Genomic DNA, 6,176 nt, shown 5'->3' on the forward strand with positions numbered 1-6,176 from the left:
TGTGCTAAGGCTCTTCAGCCATGTCTGACTCTGTGACCCTATGGACTGCAGCCCAGGCTCCTCTGTCCATGGGATTCTCCAGGGAAGGGTACTGAAGTGGGTTGCCAAGCCCTTCTCTGGCTTCTCTGGTGGCTCAGATGGTTAAGTGTCTGCCTGCAATGCGGGAGACCTGGATTCGATCCCTGGGTCAGGAAGATCTCCTGGAGAAGGAAACGGCAACCCACTCCAGTACTCTTGCCTGGAAAATTCCATGGACAGAGGAGCCTGGTAGGCTACAGTCCATGGGGATGCAAAGAGTCGGACACGACTGAGCAACTTCATTTTCTTTTCTTTCTTTCTATGCCCTTCTCCAGGGTATCTTTCCCACCCAAGGAGCAAACTGATTTCTCTTATGTCTCCTGCATTGGCAGGTGGGTTCTTTACCACTAGCGCCACCTGTGAAGCCCAAAATTGTAAAAGGAGAACAAAAAACATCCTGTCTTTGGTTTTCTTCATTAAGGAATGAAAAAACAGCCCTCCATTTTTTCTTTTTGATGGTGGAATAATATTCCCTTAGGGCTACCCTGAGGCTTCCCTGGTGGCTCAGCAGTAAAGAATCAGCATGGGTTTGATCTTTGTTTTGGGAAGATCCCCTGGGGAAGGAAATGGTAGCCCACTCCAGCATTCTTGCCTGGGAAATCTCATGAACAGAGGAGCCTGGAAGGCTACAGTGCATGGGAACACAAAGACTTGACTTAGCAACTAAAATAACAATATTCCCTTAAGGATATATACCACAACTTCTTTATTCATTCAACAATGAACACTTAAGTTATTTTTATATCTTAGATATTCAAAATAATGCTGCTATAAACATGGGAGTACAAATATGTTTTTAAGTTGGTTTTTTATTTCCTTTGGATGATTCTCAGAAGTGGAATTACTGTATCATATTGTAGTTCAATCTTTATTTATTTTTTTAAGTATCCTCCATATTGTTTTCCATAATAACTGCATAAATTTACATTACCACAACATTGCATAATATTCCTCCCATCCCCCCTTTTCTTTTTGTTTTACCATATCTGTGCCAGAATTTGTTAGCTGTTATCATTTTGCTGATGTCCATTCTAACAGGTGTGAGGTGATGTCTCATTGTGATTTTAATTTTTATTTCCCTAATGACTAGTGATGTGCAACTTTTCATGTACTTGTTGACCTTTCATGTATCTTCTTTGAAGAAATGTCTATTTAGACCCTATGCCCAACTTGAAATAGGTTATTTGGTTTCTTGTTATTAAGTTGTATGAGTTCTTACAGATATTGTGAATATTTGTCATGGTCTTTGTAGACCGGGACCTGGGGAGTGGAGTCGATGAGAAGAGGGATGCAGGGGACCCAAGTCTCAAGTGAAACAAGGGTGTTTTATTTATAGAAGTGCATGTTTATAAATCTTCACACAAGGCAGCTTTAGGCAGTAAAAAAAACTGAGCAAAAACAGAGTCAAGCAAATAACAATCTTTAAGGGGCCAGAAAGCATTCCATATATTGAGTAAGAGGGGCATAACTGAATAGGTTACATTTAAGTAAGGTCATTAAAGGAGTCACTGAAAGGAATCCAAGCAGGTGCTCTCTCTCATAATCTCAGTCCTGAGAACTGCCTGCAGCTCCGCTCATTCCTGTTTTCCAGGAACTGATAAGGAATAGAGAATCCTTGAGAAATGGCACCCAAAAGAAAAGAATAACATATTGGATCCCTTAAAGCTGAACGTCTCCTGATAAATATTAATTTATCAAATATATAGTTTGCATTTTTTTATTCCATGGCTTTTCTTTTAAGTTGATTTTTTTAATGTAGTCTCAATTGTTTATATTTTATTTTCTTGTTTGGGTTCAGTAATCTAATCCAAAAAATGAGCGTTTAAGGAGATTTATTCCTATGTTTTCATCTAGGAATTTCATGGTTTTAGGTCTTCCATTTAAGTCTTTAATCCATTTGGAATTTTTTGTGAGTGATTTAAGATATAGGTCTATTTTCATTCTTTTATCTGTGACTATCCAATTAACCCAGTGCCATTTATTGAAGGGACTATTTTTTTTTTTTTTTCCATTGAGAAGCCTTGGCTCCCTTGGCAAATACTAATTGACCATAATGCACTTGGGTTTATTTCTGGTCTTTCAATTATCTTCTATTGGCTGGCCTATTTGTCTGTTTTGAGCCAATACTATGTTGTTTTGGTAAGTACAACTTTATAGTAAAACTTGAAATTAGGAAGTGTGACAGTGAATTCTACTCTGTTCTTTCTCAAGTTTTGTTTGGCAAATTGGGGTCTTTTGTGTTTTATGTAAATTTTAGAAATATTTTATTTTACTTTATAAAAAATGACATTGGGACCTTGATTGGGATTTCATTGAATCTATAGATGACTTTTGAAAATATTGATTTGACATTTTAACAATATTGATTCTTCTAATCCATGAACATGGCTTATCCTTTATTTTTTTGCATCTTCTTGATTTCTTTTTTCAGTGTCTTATAGTTTTCAGAGTAGAGATCTTTCATTCTCTAGTTAAATTTATTCATAAGTATTTTATTTTGTCAATGTTACTGTAAATGGGATTGATTTCTTTCATTTCAAAAATTCATTGCTACAGCATACCTTGATTTACTGCACTTTATTTTATTTCTCATCACAGACATTGCATTTTTTTCCTTAACAATAGGTTTGTGACAATCCTGCATGAAGCACCAACAGCATTTTGCCAACAGCATTTGCTCCTTTCGTTTCTATGTCATAATTCGGTAATTTTCACAATATTTTATATGCTTTCATTATTATTATGCTTTTGAAAAGTGAAAATGAAACTGCTAGTCTCTCAGTCATGTCTGACTCTTTGCGACTGCATGGACTGTAGCCTGCCAGGCTCCTCCATCTGTGGAATTCTCCAGGTAAGACTACTGGAGTGGTTTGCCATTCTGTTCTCTAGGGATCTTCCCAACTCAGGAATAGAATCCAGGTCTTTTGAATTGCAGGCAGATTCTTTACCATCTGAGCCATAGGGAATCTATAATCAGCAATCATGATGTTACTGTTATGATTATTTAGGGACACAATCAACTGCACCCATATACGTATTATGTATGTTCTGACTGTTCCACTTACTGGCCATTTCCCCATTTTCCTTCCTTTCCTCAGGCCTCCCTATTCCTTGAGACAAAACAATGTTCAGATTAGGTCAATAGAAACTTTGAAATGGCCTCTGAGTATTCAAGCAAAAGGAAGAGTTAAGCTTAGTGAGGAAGGCATTTTGAAAGTCATTGGCTGACAGCTATGTCTCTTGTGTTGAACAGTTAGCTAACTTGTGAATGTGAAGAAAAAGTCCTAGAAGGAAATTAAGACTGCTACTCTAGTGAACATACAAGTGATAAGAAAGTAAAAGAGACCTTTTACTGATACGGATAAAGTTTTAGGGGTCTAGATAAACGATCAAACCAGGCACCACATTTCCTTAAGACAAGAACTAACACCGAGTAAGGCGCTAACTCTCTTCAATTCTATGAAGGCCAAGAGAGGTGAGGAGGCTGCCGAAGAAGAGTTTGAAGCTAGAAGAGGTTGGATCATGTGGTTTAAGAAAATAAGCCAAATCCATAATTTCTCCATTATATCGAAAAGCAAAGTAAGTGATGATGTAGAATCTATAATAAGCTATCCAGAAGAACTAAGAACTAACTAACTAATAATTAATAAAGGTGACTACACTAAACAGCAGATTGACAGTGTAGACAAAATAGCCTTATATTGGAGGAAGATGTCATATATAAGAACTTCAGAGGTAGAGAGAAAAAGTCAATTGCCATCTTCAAAAGACAGGCTGATTCTCTTGTTAGGGGCTAATGCATCTGAAGACTTTAAGTTGAAGCCAGTGCTCATTTACTTTGAAATGTAAATGGGCACTTTGAAAATCCCAAGTCCCTTAAACATTATGTTAAGTCTTCTCTGCTTGTGCTCTGTGAAGGGAATAACAAAGCTTGGATTACAATATATTTATTTACAACATGCTTTACTGAATATTTTAAGCTCACTCTTGGGACCTACTGCTTAGAAAAAAATATTCCTTTCAAAATATAACTATTCACTGACAAGGCACCTGGTCACCCAATTGTTCTTTTAGACATGGACAATGAGATTAATATTGTTTCAGGGCTGCTAGCACAACAATCTTTCTGCAGCCCATGGATCAAGCAGTAATTCTGATCTTCAGGTCTTATTTTTTAAGGAATACATTTTGTAAGTCTATAGCTGCCTTTTAGTGATTCCTCTGATGAAGCTGGGCAAAGTAAGTTGAAAGCTTTCTTGGAAAGTTTCACCATTTTAGATGCCATTAAGGATATTTGTGATTCATGGAAAGAGGTAAAAATATGGACACTAAGAGAAGTTTGAAAAGTGTTGATTCCAACCCTCATGGATAACTTTAAGGGTTCAAGATTTCAGTGGAGGAAGTAGCTGTAGATGGAGTGGAAATAGCAAAAGAACCAGAATTAGAAGTGAACCCTGAAAATATAAAAATGTGAATTGCTACAGTCTCATCATAAAACTCACATATATGTAGAGTTGCTTCTTATGGGTAAGCAATGAAAAGTGATTTCTTGAGATATGATCTACTTCTGGTGAAAATGAAGTGAAGTCTGTTGAAATAACAATATAGGGTTAGAATATTTAAAAATTTTAGTTAATAAAGTGGCAGTGTTTGAGAGGAACATCTGCAATTTTGAAAGAAGTTCTACTGTGAGTAAAATGCTGTCAACCAGTGTTGTATGCTATACAGAAATTGTTCCTAAACAGGAGAGACAATTAATGCAGCAAACTTCATTATTGTCTTAATTTAAGATATTTCCACCACCATCTGATCCTGCAGCAACCACCACCCCGATCATTTAGTAGCCATTGATTTTAAGAGCAAGACCCTTCACCTGGAAAAAGATTATGAATCATTGAAGGCTCAGATAATGGTTAGCATTTTTAGCAATAAATTAATACTTTAAAAAATTATTAGAATATAATTGTTTTACAATATTGTGTTAGCTTCTGCTGTGCAATGATATGAACCAGCCATATTTACATATACATCCCCTCCTGCTTAGATCTCTTTCCCTCTCCCAACCCCTTCCATACTTATAGGTCACGACAGAGCACAAACAGGAGTAGAGACACAGACATAGGGAATGGATGTGTAAGCAACAAATTATTTTTAGAATAAAGTATGTGCATGTCTATTTCACACTTAATAGATTACAGTACAGTAGAAACAAGATTTTTATATGCACTGGAAAGCCAAAAAAATACTGTGTGATGATCTATTTTCAGTATTTACTTTATTGCAGTAATCTGGAACAAAACCCCCAATTTCTCCAAGGTGTGCCTATATTTTGAATATGCCATCCCATCCTCTCTTGGCCTGAAAGTTTCTGATGAGAAATCGTGTTATGGGAAGTTCTCTCATTTACTGCTTCTCTATTTCCTCTTGCTGCTTTTAAAATTCTTTCTTTGTCTTTGACTTCTGACAGTTTAAATATAATGTGTATCAGGGTAACCCTGTTTGTGTTCAACATATTTGGGATATCCTTGGGCCTCATGGATCTGGTTGTCTGAGGAAGTTTTCAGCCATTATGGCTTTAAATATATTTTCTCTGTCTCTTTCTCTGTTTCTTCTCCTTCTGGAATTCCCACAATGCAGGTGTTACTTCTTTGCATTCTGATCCATAATTCCTACAGTTTTCACTTGTTTTCACTATTTTTTTCTTTTTGCCCAACTACCTGGGTAATTTTTCAGTGTATCACCTCTAGATTGTTATTATTTTTTTTTTCTGCATGTAGAGTTTACTTCTGAAATTGTCTAATTAACTCTACAGTGCAATTACCGTGTTTTTCAGTTCTGAGATTTATGTCTTTAAGCTCTAAAATAAACATAAATTTATTTATTTTTTTAAATGGGTTTCCATTTCCTTGTTGAACTTCTCATTTTGTTCTTGCATTATTTTCCTAAATTTGTTTAGTTATCCATCTGTGTTTTCTTGTGGTTCACCAAACTTACTCAAAAGGATTATTCTGAATTCTTTGTCTGACAATTCATAGATCTCCTTTTCTTTATTGTTAATTTTTGGGGCTTTATTAGTTTATCTTTATGGTGTAATTTTT

Source organism: Cervus canadensis, chromosome 1, assembly GCF_019320065.1.
Source record: "Cervus canadensis isolate Bull #8, Minnesota chromosome 1, ASM1932006v1, whole genome shotgun sequence".
NCBI classification, from domain to species: Eukaryota; Metazoa; Chordata; class Mammalia; order Artiodactyla; family Cervidae; genus Cervus; species Cervus canadensis.